The following is a 17,460-nucleotide window of genomic DNA, read 5'->3' on the forward strand; positions in this document are numbered from 1 at the left end:
ATCCTTTGGGTAAATTCTTTGAAATGGAATTGGTGCTTTGGAAATATATGCTTTGACATATGCTAAAGTTTATGATAGATATTGCCAAATTTCCTCTCCAAAGGCCATGCTAATTTACATTGTTATCAATAGTGAATGAAAGTGCCTTGTTTCCCTTGGTCTGTACTTGGTATTAATATCTTTACTAATCTGATAGATGAAAAATAATATCTCATTGTTATTTTGATTTCTCTTTCTTTATATATGAATGAGGCTGAGCATTTCTCCCTGAGCTTATTGGCTTTTCAAAATTTCATTTTTACGTGGAGGTGGGAGAGGGCTATTATCAGTTTATATTATCTTTTCTTCTTGTTAATATGAGCTTTTGAATATTAAAAATTAGTGTTTTATCTGTCATATATATTGCACACTTTCATCCATCTTGTCATTTGCTTAAGGTATTTATTTGCTGTGATTTCAAAGGATTTTTCTGTGATTTAAGTGATGAATCTTACACATTTTATTTATTTATTTATTTATTTTTAAAGATTTTATTTGTTTGAGAGAGAGAGAGCAAACACAAGCAGGGGTAGCTGCAGAGGGAGAAGCAGACTCCCCGCTGAGCAGGGAGCCCGATGTGGCGCTGGATCACAGGACCCTGGGATCATGACCTGAGCCGAAGGCAGATGCTTAACTGACTGAGCCACTCAGGTGCCCCTAATCTGATACATTTTAATGTATGGGTTATGCAAACTATAACTGTCTTATATTGCTAAATTATAAACCCAACTCCATATGGTACATTTGATTGGCAAAATTTAGGCCACATGGTTATGCCTTAGGTATAAGGGATCCCAGGAATGCAGAAAATTGGACTTAAAATAAGTTGGCAGCCATGAAGGTCCACTTCAGCCTCCATCTATTCTCTTCTGATTTGTTACTAAGTTTTATGTATTGTTTGTTGGGGACAGAGATATATTTGTTATCTACATAGTTCCTAAGAAAAGTAGAATTTTCTAGCACATTGCTGAGGTTAGAAAGTCCTCTCATGCCTATTTATCAGGAGACAAAAAGGAACTTGAATACAGTAGTCCCTCCCTCCCCCCTTATCTGTGGTTTCTCTTTCCATCAAATCAGTTACCAACAGTCAACTGTAGACTATGGCTAGGTCAGTAGTAGCCTCCTGCTATGTCACTATGCCTACATTCTTCACCTCACTACATCTACTGGGTGTCTTGAAACATATCTCCTATAGATAAGGGGCAACTACTGTGTATCTGTTGGTTTTGCCTCTAGTATGCAGATGAGGTAAATATACTTACAGTAGAGAATTTTCAAGGTGAATAACTCATCTGAAGTTGCATTTTTGGAATTCAGCATAGACAGAGTTAATTCATGTATGATTTAGTTATTTTTATTCAAAACTAAATATTTGAAAACTTAGATCCAATTTAATACACCCTTGTTGAACATACATTATGAATAAGGCCTTGTGCTCTCTCTACATTCACTGAAGTTAGGAGAATTCTTTTCCATCCTGTAATAACATTTTCAAGTTATATAGCTTAGTATTCAGGAAGAGGATGAGAAAATACAATTGTTCTTATTAAAAGCATCTAATTTTGGCAACTTTTTGGTGGTCTTTTGAGCCAAAGTATATTTATTGCTGCCACAGAATAATTGAACACAGTCATAAAGAAAGAAATTACATATATAAAATTAAGTAGAAATGATTAATCTCTTAAAGCACCCTAGTATATTGAATTATTAAGTAAAAAAAATGTATTGACAGTACACCTGTCAGCTTTAAACTATACTTTCCTTTGTAGTGCTACTAAACATGTAATTTGGGGGGGATTTCAAGTGTCACTAAGTCACAATTTAGACACTCAGTTGGCATATATAAGATTTTTACTCTTAAATTTATTACTTTGACTGCTTTTATTTATTACTTTCATTACTTTTCTGTAAACATGAACAGATCTTAAAGAGCATCACATCCAGGTACATGAAGACAGAAATAGTCTGTAATAGGAATGCAATAAGAAATTCTAATCACCCTTGGGTTTTCTTAATTTTCATGGAAAATCTATTTTGAAATTGAATATCTTTTGATTAAAAAATAATTATCAACTCTATTATCATATCTAATGTAAAGGGATTTTTAAGTGGGTGAAATAAAACAAAAAGTAAATCCACTTTTCTCAATTATTAGGGGTATATATTTTTGTTTGGGGATATTTGGGAGTGAGTCAGTTATGGTCAGGTGTACAGCTGGATTTCAGAGTCAATGCAGAGGAAAGGAAGTAGAGAAAACAGCACTAAGTTATGAAATATGACTTATAAAGACCACATCCTTTTTATTTTATTTTTCTTAAAGATTTCATTTGTTTATTTGACAGAGAGAGACAGTGAGAGAGGGAACACAAGCAGGGGGAGTGAGAGAGAGAGAAGCAGGCTTCCTGCTGAGCAGGGAGCCCGATGTGGGGCTCGATCCCAGGACCCTGGGATCATGACCCGAGCTGAAGGCAGATGCTTAACGACTGAGCCACCCAGGCGCCCCAAGACCACATACTCAGAAAAAGTAAAGCAGAGCTATGCACCCATCCAGTCATTTATCCTATATTCTAGAAAAGTGTCATGGAATACACTTTATCAGTGTGGTGACTAAAGTTCCAGGATTAGTAATATTTTTAACAAGATAGCTTAAAAGGTTTTGTCCCTTGTCTATAGCACAATGCTTGTGGCTGTGCTCTCATCAAATAGCCTCTCATGGAAGTATTCTGGACACAGAGTTCCTATGTTAAACAGTGACTAAGGTTGAAGAAAAGGGAGCAGACCATAGCTTACAATGCATTAATTAACCAGAAAAATAGGCTGTAACTGGATAGTTAAAATTGGATTCCATTTTTACTACCTCTGGTGGGAGTGATAATATGTAACTATAGCTAAAACTGACTAGTACTTTCTCTGTTCAAGTTTCTGTAGCCAGCCTTTAGATGCATCATCTTATTCAACCTTCATCTTCATTCAACCTTCAGCAGCCTTGTGAGAGTGGTGCTTTTATCATCCCTATTTAAGAGATGGGGAAACAAAATCTTTAAGAGTTTAAAAATATACCCAATATTATATGGGCAGAGAATGACTAAGCTAGGATTCAAATCCAGTTTTATAAGACTGCAGAACTTCAAATCACTGAATTTTACTGCTCTTTCCATAGCATCTTTTTATGTAATAAATATATCACTACTCTAAATCCCTAAAGTGGGGAAAAAATCAAGGGGAAATTTGTTCTACTTTCAAATTTAAAAATTTAGTCCTTAGGAAGAATAGACTACTCTAAATAAGATAGATCTAGTATTTATTTATTCATTTCAATTAACATTTATTGAACACCTACAGTAAGCCAGGCCTTCTGCATATTATACCTCTTCCTAAAGATATTACAGTCTAATAGGGAGATTAAAAGACAAGTGTGATTGAATTTCAGAGATTCCATAACACAGATCTGATCAGGGAAATAAAGAAGCCAAAGGTAAAAAGTGATTATATTAGAATACAAGTGGTAATAGTTGGAAGTGGGATAGGAGTTTCTTGAGAAGAAAGTTTTTATGAGATAAATTCCTGAAATGAGTCTTCACAGGAAAATATATCTTTGCCAGTCCACCTGAAGGTAGGGGATAGGGTAGGATGAGGGTCATTAGGTAGTACTAGTCAGGGATACAGATGGGGTAAGAAAAAAATCTTGGATAGAGGAAACTATTAGAAAAGGTATGGAGACATGGAAGAGCATTGACTGCTCTGGACACTGTAAAATCTAGGAACTCCTTGTTTTAAAAGGAAGATGAAGAAGAAGGAGGAGGAGGAGGCAGCGGGGAGGAGGAGGGGGTGGGGGAAGGGAAGTGGAGGGAAGAAGAAGGAGAAAGACCAGACGAAAAAGATGAAGAAGAAGGAGTTGGAAAGAGTGAAAGATAAACCTGGAAAGCAAATCAAGAGTCTTGACTTTAATCTGTATGATAAAAAGAGTTACTGATGAATTTTAAGCCATGAAAAAAAATCATCAAATTTATGTTTTGGAAATATCACTGATATATAAAAGATGAATTTGAATTATTGGGAAAGTGTTATGGAAATTTAGTCTACAGAGAAGAAGAGATAGAAGAAATATCTGTGCAGTATGAAAATAAGTTGATAACTCCCATCCCCATATCATGTAATCATTATAATTCCATACCTACAGGGCTATATTTCATTAACACAGCACATTGTCTGGCAAATAACACAGCTCAATATGTATTTGGCTCACAATTATGGCCTTGAGGTAATTTAAAGGAAAGAAATAATTGTTCAGTAGAATGAATTTTCAAATGATTTTAGGGGATCATGGGAACTTTAACACATTACTCTTCATACTCTTCATCACTTACTCCTGAGGAGTACACCATCAAGGTGAAAGTGAACACAATGAAAAATATATCACATTGGTGTTTCAAATGTCACTGTATGTGCCCAGTAGGAGGGAATGGAGAGGGACTTAAAATAATCAATTTATGACTTTGTTTGCAAAAAATTCCTTTTGAAAATAGCTTTTGAGTAAATTACCTTCTAAAATCTCTAACCACTTTGGGAAATATGATTTTCTATTTTAAAATCACTTTTGAACCTGAGAGAAATAAAAGATTTAATGAGTCTTAGAATCATAGTTGCAAATCTTCATATTGTACTGGTTATACTCTCTGAAATGTATCGCCCAGCTATGTCAAATAATTTATTTGTTTTAAAAGTGAAAAATGCTTCTGGATTAGAATGGTAAATCTCATTTCATTTCTTACTTATAACATCCGCATATCCATTATTGTACTATTGTTGTTTATCAGTGAAATTGTGGAAAACTATTTCAGGGTTCTTTGTGAATAAATAACAGTTAAAAGATGATAGAGTTTGCTTTGTTATCCAGATTCAAATTATGCTGAAATAATTATTACTTAGAGGGAGTACATGACTCCCTCCCAACTCAAAGTGCATAGCCATTCAACAAGGGAGGAGTGTCTGTAGACCCTCTTAGGTTTGTAACACATAATGCATAATAGAACCATCAAGACTGGGCAGTACTTCTGCCTCAGTCCTCCCTGAAATCACACCAGCATTCTTACAATTCACTCTTTGAAAATAATGGCAGGTTTAGGCTATGACATTGTTTCTAGGTTGCAAGGAGACAAAAAATTTTCAAGGTACCAGAGTATTTCCATAACAAAATAACGAATATATTTCTTTATATATTCATCTAGCAAGGCTGGAAGACATTTCCTTACTACTTACCAAGGTCATGATTTTCCTTTGCTTTTCCTTTACGACTTTATGTTAAAATATTGCCATCTTGAATTTTCATCTTTAATCATTCCTTCTTACTTGGCCTAGAAATATGCTCACATTTTGCATATCTAAAAATTCTTTCCCTTAAGGGTTTTTGAACACCTAAAATTAATATCCTTTCTCTTTCTCTTTTTTCCCTTACTATAATAATTGCTGTTCCTCAGTCTCTTATTTCTGGGAGAAACAATAGTTTTCTATCTTTCAAACATCAAAACTGAGTCATATCAACTCCTTTACCTTCAAAGTTCTCTTCCAGTCAGTCACATGGTCTATAGATCTTTACCTATCAATTTTTCCCCCATATCTGTCTTCTTTCTGATCTTGCTGTCCAGGAGGAAACTTTTATAATCTCTTATCTGAATTATTGTAATTGTCTTTGCTGGGGAGGAAAAATTTTCCTCTATCCTTCAAGCTTCTGGTTGGTCTAAGAATCAAATTGATATGAGACAGATTAACAGGAGAAATCAAATTTAATATTGTACGTATGGGAATCCCTATAAACATAAGATTCCAAAGACAGGCAAATGAGATATATATGTCATCCTGAACTAAGAAGAAAGGGTTATGGGCTGGGACTTAAAAGGGAAGGAGAGCAATTCACAGGAAGATGAAAATGAGTTCATATCCATAAACAAATGTTTCCTGGGCCATACAGAAACAATGGGACATAGAAAGGAATTTTAACAAATAGACTTTGCTAAATTTCTTCCTGTCCGTTACCCTAGTTAATATTATACTATATTTATCTATGGTTATAGCTCTCTTCCTAGAGTAGGTTCTCTATCTAAATTCTTTTAGACAGTTGGGAGAAGGTCAAAGTTTCTTCCTGAGTTTTTTGGGCTTTTATTGTTTTCAGTTCAAAATGATATGTATGCAAAAGTGACAAATTTTGGGGCGACTGGTTCTGAACCCCTACCTCTTCAAACTGCATTTTTCACTTTAGAACCCCTTCTTTTGAGCTATTCTAAACAAACCTGCAAGGTTAATTTTCCTAAAGCACAGCCCTGAATGCGTAATACTCATGCTAGTAACAATAACAACAACTACAAAATTCAATTGTTTCTCATTTTCTTCTGAATTCTTTACCTAGCATCCATAACCCTTCCAATTCTGGAAAGTTTGAAACCTATTTTCACAGTTATATTTCTCACTTTTCTTTTTTTTGTGCATCCTATTTGCTTTCCCATTTTATTCCCACTTCCCATCACCTCAGGCTTTCCACCCCTATGCTTTTTTTGTCTGTTCTTCTCTTTGTCAGAAATCCTGTGTTCTTCAGTTGAATTCTTATTTATCATTTTAAGATTCATCCCAAATCCCATCTTCTCTATATTTTTTCCCTCAAATTCCTTGATAAGTTGTCTCTGTCCTATGAACTGAGTTTTAAAAAACAATTTTTGTTTTTGGTAGAAACAAGTTATCTGGGCAGAAGTTTTCTTTTGATCCAGTTATTTTCTTCTGCATAAGGTCATTAACACAAGAAAATTTGTAGAGGCGGGCTGACTGCATTTTTTGGACTCAGAGAAAGTTTGGTTGTCGATGGAATATTTTAGATATTATCATTATTCATCTACACAAGTCCCCCTCTTGTTTATTTATTTATTCCCCTTCATCCCCATTCCTTTTTGCCATTTCTCTCTGCTCATGTAATAAGTGCAAATAAATTGTGTCTTTTGTTTATGTGTTCTTATAAAATGAGCACTGTTGGTGCAAATATATTTAAATGGTTTTCTGTTATATATCTAATTTTATCTTATTTTTTATCTGTGTTGCAATGTGACTATTGTGACTAGTTTACTTATTCTAACCAATGCCTAGTACTCCACATAGCTGTTTTTCAGATATACATGTTTATCTTCATAAAAGTTATTAAAGTATAGAAATGCCTTTACGTGGATTGATAAATAGTCTCTACTTAGGGTTTCCTGAGGGCCCCTTCACTAGATCTTTGGATCTGTCCAGAATCCAGCATCTACAGGGTTACACTGAGCCCTCTTTTGCGGGGGGGGGTGGGGGGGGAGGTGTCTGGTTCTCTAGGACCCTGCTCCAGTGCTCAGGCTGGTATTCATTTTGACTGACTGGGGCTGATGTTATGAAATTTGCTACATATTTTGAGCATCACCCTAATTGGTGTGAATCTACCATATTTTGCTTATTTGTTCTTCCAGTGACAGACAACTAGATTGCTTCCAATTTGCTGCAGCCTCAAACAGTGCTTGGTGAACATCTTTGTATATGTCCCCTTATGGACATGTGTGAGAATCTCTTGTGATATACTGTTTCTTGTGATACAGAATTTCTGGGTCATACGTTAAAGCTGGGTTGTTGACCCATCATCATTCGCACAGGAATGAGCAAACAAAGCCCCAGGGAAGCAATCTCCTTTTAGGCAGTAGGGTGGGATTTTCATAAAATCTACTGTAGAGAACTTAATCACATGGTCACAAGTAGCTGCAAGGGAGATGTAGTTTCTAATTGTTTTGCTATGTGCTCAGATAAAATTATTACCATATAAGAAAAGGAGATAGATTTCATATAACAATTAACAGTCTGCCATGCAAGCAAGAAAGGGTTAACTTAGCAGGCCAGGGTTGCTCAAATTCTGCACATTCAGAAGAAAAGCTTGTCTTCAGGACTGACCCTTGATCAGTTCTTGGGAGATGAGCTCTGAGTCCTTGGAATATTTTGCCTGATAAGTGTTTTTGTATGCCTGCGGCCCTAGTCCTTGAGGTAACAGTTTGATCATCTAATTTATGTAAACAATGTGGTTTATGATAAACACTTGTTTGTGCTTTGTGAGGGGCTAGAGTCTAAGTAGCTGAGGTTGGTCATGCAAGCAAGTACCACATGCCTATGTTACTGCCCTCAGTAAACACCTTGGACTCCAAGGCTCAGGTGAGCTTCCCTGGTTGACAGTGTTTGGCACGTGTTGTCCCACACTGTTGCTGGAAAAATTGAATGTATCCATGTTATTCCACTGAGAGAGGATACCTGGATACTTGTGTCTGGTTTCTCTTGGAGTTTGCACCATAAGCCTTTTCCCTTTCCTGATTTCAGTTGACATCTTTTTGCTATAATGAACCATAAATATAAGTTTATTTTCTGAGTCTGGTGATCTTTCTAGCGAATCCTCAAGCCTAAGTGTGGTCTTGGTGATTCTTGACACAAACCCAAAGTTTAGTCTTAAAATGCTGAAAAAGAAGAAATTCAGTACTTTAAAACACTTACAACACAATGCATAGAATTTTGGAATTTCACCTCTCCCCCACTCCCAATTTAAAGTTTCTGAGAATAAATTGAGTATATGAGAAGTTGCATTAATTCTTTCAAATCACAAGGATACTCTATAGCTCAGTAAATATGACAGAGTCGCATTAGAGAGTTATGCAGCATCAAATACATCCATAAAACTCATTCAGAGTCAAACTGATCAGGTCTTACCACTGAGGTTGGAGAAAGGCAGGCATCTTCAAGTACCAGTTTGCCACACTTGGTAAGGTTCACAGTTCACTGCTTGAGGGAGCTATCTTAAGGAGAGAATTGGAAAAATAACACCCTTTTTACTAGTTATCATTTGAGTTGGCATGGAAGCATTGTTTCAATAAGTTGGCATGGTAACTATCTTCTCCAAGATCCTGAAGAACCTGAAGAGTAGAGCTTGAAATTTTGATGCACATTTTAGAAGGTTGCTAATCCCTGATACAACAGAATACTTTTGTGATTTGGATTCCTATTTATTCTCCTCTTTATAGTTATGCACTTTTCTTGAAAAGAAATATTTCCTCCTTATTATTCTAAATATATTACTCTAACTTGAGCATCTAACACAATCATTTTGCATGATAATTGTCTTCAAAGCTTTTCAATTTATTTATATAGTGGTGGTAAAATTGTTTCCTCTTGGGCTAATACTAATTCCTATTGACCATATAGTCTACTTTCTATTCTCTATGTTTATTTTCACCTATTAAAATGTACTCATTTTAATAATATCAAATATAAAACATGCCACAAGTTTATTTTGTTTTGAGTCTGCAGGTACCACTGAAATCCTAGTACTTAGGTAAAAGAAATAAAGGTGAATGCTTGGGTAAATAGAGGTTAGTACTGTCAAACACTCAATGCACACTCAGTTTATGATATCTTTTAAAATTTGAGAAGAATGGTTATGGGAATAAAGACAGAACGTAAGTTGCCTATGAACTCTCAGGATTTGATAATTTAATGGTTTATTTTTGTTTAGCCTAAGTTTTAGGTTGTACCATATGAAACTGCCATTTTTATAAGTGAAAATGATTGAATATTAGTAATTACATACAGTTCAACCCAATATATTAATGTAATTTTTTCAGGATATAGTGACCACTATAGTATGATTCCAAAGCAACTGTGACTGTAAGTTTCTTAATGGCAGGATTCATATCTGGTTCATCTTTGATGTCTCTTCAGTTTTTTGAAGACATCTTTGTATATAATATAATGCATACTTATGGGGAATATTTGTAACTTTTCTGGCTAGCTAACATTAATTTCCTTTCCTGATGGCACCCTGCCTCTGTTTTGTGGAATTTTCTCTCTTCCATCATGTGTATTCTTGGTGGGAGGTAATACTGGTAATAGTCTCCCCCTATGAAGGCAGAAGTATTGAGGACCTCCCTCTCACTGCTAAGTAATGGGCTTGTGAACCTAAGCTAGGTTGATTGGCCACCTGGAGAACTTTAAAACATAAGCAAGTAATGCCAGAATGGGAAGAGTAGTTGAAGTAACAATGGAGTAATCATCAGAACATTTGATGATCACAACTGCTCTTTGGTTTCTGCTGCCTTTTCTCTGTTGCCTCTTAGCTCCTGCCCTGTGGGCTCCTAATACATTTTCCATCAATTGCTTTTATTTTAAATTAGAATTTATTTCTATTGCTTATAACCAAGAACTCTACTGATAGGACATTTGTTGTTCTACTTATTAACTTATAATCATGAATCATGAATGGGTAAATATGAGTAAATAATTAAGTAAATCAGGTTCTATGAAAAGTGAAGAAAGTACTAATTACCTAATAAGGCTCCAAAAATACCTAACTTACCTGTAAAGCAATTCTTACAGAAGAATTTTACAGGAATAATCTACTACTCAAATATGTTGAAGAATGATTTTTTTTCTTCAGAATTTTTACAGCTGTCTCCTTTCTGATATTTATTTCAGTCAGCTTCAAATGGACTAGAGAAGGACTAGATTCAGAATAGTTGAATGATTAACTCCCTACTTCCTAATATTCAATCATTTAATCAATCAGTTGATCATTCAGTAGACATTTATTGAGTCCTTAATATGTCCCAGGCATTATGCTTTGCCTTGTACATACAAGGTTAAATAAACAATAGGTGATGATGGCAAGGTACCTTTCCTAAGGAGGAATCAGTCTAGTACTGCAGCAAGAAGTACATATGATGAAATAGCATAAGCTCTGTGTTGGAGTTTTGTGCAAATGCAATAGAAGCCTAATGGAGGAGCACCTAAATGTCTGGGAAGGGTCTCATTGATGTCTTCTATTCTTTACTCAAACCTAGTGAGTATCATTATGATAGTTGTTTTAAATTCTCCATTAGGCATGTTACTTATATCTGTTTCATTTAGATCTCTGGCCGTGGCCTTATCTCATTCTTTTATTTGGGATAAATTCCTCTGTCTTGGCATTCTGTTTAAGTCTTGGACTTCTTTCTGTTAGAAAAGCCAGTTATGATTCCTGCTCCTGAAAGTAAAGGCTTTATGAAGAAGAGGTCATGTAGTGCCCAAGGCCTAGAGCTTCAGGGAGTGTCACTGGTGTGTGCTACTTATGCTCTGCTATTGTGTTTTGGCTGCTCTGTCCTTCAGGCCAGTGGTCTGCAGAAGCTCTCCTTGCCTGCTGTGGACAGTGTTTGGTCCCTGGCCTGAATGTGGCTAGTTTTAGCTAGGTGTGCTCTGGTCTGCTTCGGAAATGAGACCTGATACCAAGTCCACCAGAACTGAGGCCCTGCAGAACTCTCTGGTCAGGAGACGTAGTGTGGGCAGTGGTCTGTGCCAGTCTTCTGGGGAAGGGGCCCACTGCACTGGGACTGAGGCAAGCTTGACTGAGAAGGGCACAGGGGATTGGGGCTTGGTGTAAACAAGTTAAGCACCCACTGTCAGTGCTCTGCTGCTTCCTGCAGGTGGCTCTTTGTTTATACTGAGGGGTGGTGAGGGAAATGGCACCAGCCAGCTACTTTGCTCCTGGAGGGGGCGTCTCCATGAATGCTGCCTCTCAGGGATGCCTTCCAAGAAGAGCGAATAATCTCTGCACTGTGTGCCCCAGGCATTCTTCAGATTGCTGCTTCCATGCTGTCTGCCCCTGGGTTGTTTGCCTATCTTTTCTCCAGGAGCAAGGCAGTGACCTCCAGGCTCTATCCCAGCCAAGGCTGCTGACCTTTAAAACTCCAGGCTTTGGGACGCCTGGGTGGTTCAGTAAGTTAAGCGTCTGCCTTCAGCTCAGGTCATGATCCCAGGGTCCTGGGATCGAGTCCCGCATCGGGCTCCCTGCTCTGCGGGGAGCCTGCTTCTCCCTCTGCCTTTGCCTCTCTCTCTCTCATGAATAAATAAATAAAATCTTAAAACTCCAGGCTTTAAGCCTCACTGGTTGTAAGGACTCACAAAATTCAGCCCCTATCGTTTTCCAAGCCAATGGCTTTGGGGAAATGTGTTCTTTCTGTGTTCCACTGTGTGCTCCTCTCTCTCACCCATCTCTGCAACCATGGCTCCCTCCCCTCTGCAGCACTCATGATCTGTTTCTCCCCTAAAACACATCTCCACACTTCCTATCTTCTTTGATGTGGCCTCTTCTCTCCCTTCACTTGTGGAGTTAGTTTTATCAGTCTTCAGGTTGATTTCTGGGGTATTTAGGATGATTTGATAATCACTTACTTCTGTTTGTGGGACAAAATGAGCACAGGTTCCTGAAGAATGAAATAAACAAGATTGGCTTGATGCCATGAACAGCAGGCTGGAAGAAGCAGAGGAAAAATTAGTGACCTAGAAGACAAAATAATGGAAAATAATGAAGGTAAACAATGGAGAAAGAAGAATTATGGAACATGAGAATAGACCTAGGGAATTCAGTGACTCCATCAAACATAATCACATTCATATTATAGAAGTCACAAGAGAAGAGAGAGAAAAGGGGACAGGAAATTTATTTCAAGAAATAATAGCAGAAAACTTCCCTCATCTGGGGAAGGAAACAGACATCCAAATCCAGGAGGCACAGAGAGCTCCCATCAAAATCAACAGAAGCAGGCCAACACTAAGACATATCATAGTTAAATTTGCAAAATATAGTTATAAAGAAAAAAACCTTAAAAGCAGCAAGACAAAAGAAGTCCTTAACTTACAAGGAGAAACCCATAAGGCTGGGTGGAGATTTCTCAACAGAAATTTGGCAAGCCAGAAGGAAGTGGCATGTGCTGAATGGGAAAAATCTGCAGCCAAAAGCACTCTGTCCAGCAAGGCAATCATTCAGAATAAGAGTTTCATAGGCAAACAAAAACTAAAGGAGTTCATGACTACAAAATCAGCCTTGCGAGAATATTAAAGGGGACTCTCTGAGTGCAAAGGAGAGACGAAAAGTGGCAAAGATAAGAAAGGATCAGAAAAAATCTCCAGAAACAATGACAACACAAGTAATAAAATGGCAATAAATAACATATCTATCAATAATCACTTTGAATGTAAATGGACTAAATGTTCCAATCAAAATTGGACACATTTTTGTATCCACATTTGTATCCACATGACACACATAGGGTGTTAGAATGGATAAAAAAACAAGACCCATCTATATGCTGCCTACAAGAACTTTAGTTTTAGAACTAAAGACACCTCCAGATTGAGAGTGAAGGGGTGGAGAAACATTTATCATGCAAATGGATGTCAAAAGAAAGCTGAAGTAGCAATACTTACATCGGACAAACTAGACATTTTTGCTCTTGTATTGTTTTTATCCTGCTTTGCTATCAGGGTAATATTGGCCTCAGAATGATTTTGAATGTATTCCCTCTGTTCTATTCTTTGTAAGATTTTGATAAAGATTGTCATCAGTTATTTTTTTTAATGTTTGGTAGAATTCACCAATGAAACCATGTAGTCTTGAGCTTTTCTGTGCTGGGAGATTTTGATTCCTAATTCAACTTTCATTCTTGTTATTGGTCTAAGATTTCCTACTTCTTGGATTCAAGATTCATGATTCAATTTTGGTAACTTGTATGTTTTTAGAAATTATCTGTTTTTTTCCTCCCTAAGTTATCTGATTTATTAGTATATAATTGTTTATAGTAATCTTTTATCACACTATATCTGTGGTTATCTGTTGGGTTGTTTTCTCTTTCATTTCTCATTTTGGTTTTTGAGTCTTCTCTTTTTTTTTGTAGTTAATGTAATTAAAGCATTGACAATTTTGTTTATTTTTTTTAAAAAAAACTGATCATTGGGGCGCCTGGGTGGCTCAGTCGGTTAAGCGACTGCCTTCGGCTCAGGTCATGATCCTGGAGTCCCTGGATCGAGTCCCGCATCAGGCTCCTTGCTCAGTGGGGAGTCTGCTTCTCCCTCTGACCCTCCCCCCTCTCATGTACTCCCTCTCTCTCATTCTCTCTCTCTCAAATAAAAAAAAACAAAAAAAACGAAAAAAAAACCTGATCATTATTTTCAATGTTATGTTATTGTTTATTCTGGTCTCTATTTATTTCTGATTTTTCATTGTTATTTCCTTTCTCTACTAAATTCCAGCTAAGTTTCTTGTTTTTTCTAGTTCCTTGTGGTGTAATGTTAACTCGTTTATTTGAACTTCTTTTCTTAATACAAACAATTATAGCATAAATTTCACTCTAACATCTGCTTTTGCTGCATCCCCCCCCAAAAGAATATGTTATTGTGATGAGCACTGAGTAACGTATAGAATTATTGAATCATTGTATTGTATACCCAAAACTAATATAATGCTGTATGCTAATTATATTTTAATAAAATAAATAAATAAAATTAAAAATAATAATAAAAATAAATAAATGTCTGGGAAGGAGGAAAATAAGTATGTCAAAGCAGAAAATGTGATGCATTGTATTGAAAGAAGGAAAAGATTTTTACAAGTGGAAGGAACAGGAGGTAAGTGGATAAATTTGATTAGTCATAAAGGGATGTATCATAGGTAATGGGCATATCATTGATAAAAAATTTAGTGATTTAATACAAGTTTTTAAAAATACATGAATGAGTTGGGTTGATGAATAACAGTGTGTAGGTTACACTGACATTTTGAATTAACTTTGATTTTTAAGGATTCTTACTATCTCTTTTATTAATCCACATAGGTAAATTGTGAATTCAAATTAAGAAATTTCCCTGGCTATGTTACATAAGAGCAATGTGAATATATCATAAATAAACCTGGTATCTCTGCAGGTTTTCTGCAGAAACTCAGAATTTTCCTTAATATGAAAATGGAATTATCTGCAATGAACAAAATTGAATTTAAACACTAACCATATTATGCTCTTTTTCTTTCTCTGTATGGGAAGACATACTTCTTTCCATACTTCCAGCCATTGGGCTAGATAAATTATCAGTTTTATATGGCTGTCCCTCTATCCAGATGATATAAAAGTACTAATGGTCTTAGCAAAAGAGGAGCTCCTTACTGAGTACAGAAGCAGTAAGAAAAAAAACTTTGGTTAGAAAGTAGTAATAATGTGGTCTTTTGTGTACAAACCATCAGAAGGAGTATATCTCTCAACTTCCACATTTGCCTCCAGGGTGGAGCTTCATGTGTGTAATATTACCCAAGGTAGATGTTTGGTGAGCATGCCCTACTGAAAGGCAGCCAGAGTTTCAATTGTCCAGAGAACTTTTAGGCGAAGATGGTCTGGATTTATGTTTAGATGGATGCTGCTACCCTAGCCAATAGCAAGGACAGAGGAAATGTCAGAGGAGTGATATGCTCTGGACTTGACCATATGTTTGGGAATAGGAGAGATATTGGAACTTCCCTATTTTGAAGTAGAGATACCTCTCTATTTTTCTCTTGGAGCCATAGAACACATTTTCACTGAATATCTTACAGGGCTAGATAGAGAAAAACAACTCTTCAGTAGACTGCCCAAACACGTCTTATGAAATGTTTCAATTTGTCCTGAAATTTAGATAACCATCTTCATATAGCACTTTGCTAGTATCTTCTTTTTGAACTTGAAATCAGAAAGAAAGAATCTAATATAAAAAGTTTAGTTTTTAAGTTTCTGGTCAAATAGTCTTCAAATTTTTACTTAAAACTCAGTTCCTTTAATAGGTAATTTTTGATGCTCTTTAATAGCGGGAAATTAGGTAGTTTTTGACAAGTAGAATTTCTGTACCTTCAGTTAGCAAATAAATGGTCTCTTGTTTTCCTCTTTCTCTCACTCATTTTTTCTGGAAATCATATTATATTCACATCTTATTTTTTATCTTAATTAAATTCATGTCTTTTATGTTCCTCTTTGACTCTTTTTAGCAAATAACTATATTCACTTAACGTTTTGTTTCCATTTGCTAAGCATCTTATTTGTGCTCTGCATTGTATTTGGTATTGGGCTGAGGATGTGGCCAATGTTTGAGAACTTATAGGAGGTTGGATATATGCTTTCTTCCTCAGCCACCAGAATCAAAATCAGTGGGATGTTTTCTAACTTTGAACATCTGAGCTCTACCATATGAGAACAACACTTAGAACCAACACCTCTAATTTCTAATTCCAATTCCTCTACTTACTCTAAATTGGTTGAAAAAGTCATTCAACTCTCTCTGAGCCTCAGTTTTTCACATCGATGGGATGATCATTATATTTAGTATTTACTTCAGAATGTCTGTGAAGGTCAAATGAGATAATATTGGTGAGAATGTTTCATAAATTGTATAGTGTTATATATGCATTATATGCTATTGCTGTATTAGTTAATTAAGGCACACTGACAATTTTGAACTCTTGAAGACATAGATACCTCTAATGAATTCTGGATATGATAAGTAAAAATCCTTATTGTTTATTATTTGGCAGGCACTGTTTTATGGACTGGGGACAGAACAGAGAATAAAATATATTCTCCAAAATTTAGGCAAGATGATGTGGCCCTAACTGCCTTTAAAGGATTGGAAATTATTCTCTTGTCCCTTAGGGATCCTTCAGAGAAAGAGTGGATCAGTCCAATTAGGCCTAGGTCTCCAAAGATAAAGGTCATGGAGTGTCTGCATCATTTCAGAATGATTATTCTCCCAGAGAACAAGCTATTTTTTGCCCTTCATTTTTCCTGTGACCCTTTTTGTACCTGCCCTGGTTCTTTGGGTTGCAGTGAATTCTGTTCTTTTAACTTTAATACTAGCTTTCTCTCCATGCCTTATCTGCTTTTGACTATTTCTGATTTCAGTTGTGTGCTTTTATCTACTAATTGTCTGAATTCAGTTAACAACTAGGTTGGTCATTTGTTCTAATGCTATAGCTGAATTTCACAACCATGACCTACTCCACTAAACCCAAGGACCTAGCCTGTTTCCAATTTTGAAGTAATAACGTGATTGTAAATTCACACTCACTTCTTTCTTAGGGGTGTTTATTTTGACAGTTCAATTTTTGACATAAAACACCAGATCACCTAAAGAACAATTGTAATTTTGGGAATTATATACACTCGTGTATTTAGGAGGAGGTAGTGATGACTTCTGGAAAGTTCAATCATGATTTAATTTTCTCTGTTTTTCTGTAAAAAAGTTGTATGATTATAATTTTAAAAGGCACAGATATTAACAGGGGCTAAGATTATTTATGGGAAGTTTATATCTCTTTTATTTAATCACATTATTCTGAAAACTCAGATGCTTATTTATGTTTCTCTGTGTTTATATTCACCTATGAAAGCATTCATATAGTAATTGGCTTAAGAAATACTTCCCTTATCTGATTCTTTGGGGACATGCTTAACCGTCCATGAATAATAGCTTCTCTATTTTAACAAAGTTATTCTGGACCTTTACTCCTGTGTGAAGAATATTGTGTGGAATTGGAGGAAAGCTACTTTGTCTTCC

Source organism: Leptonychotes weddellii, chromosome 4, assembly GCF_054177405.1.
Source record: "Leptonychotes weddellii isolate Sample4059 chromosome 4, ASM5417740v2, whole genome shotgun sequence".
NCBI lineage: Eukaryota > Metazoa > Chordata > Mammalia > Carnivora > Phocidae > Leptonychotes > Leptonychotes weddellii.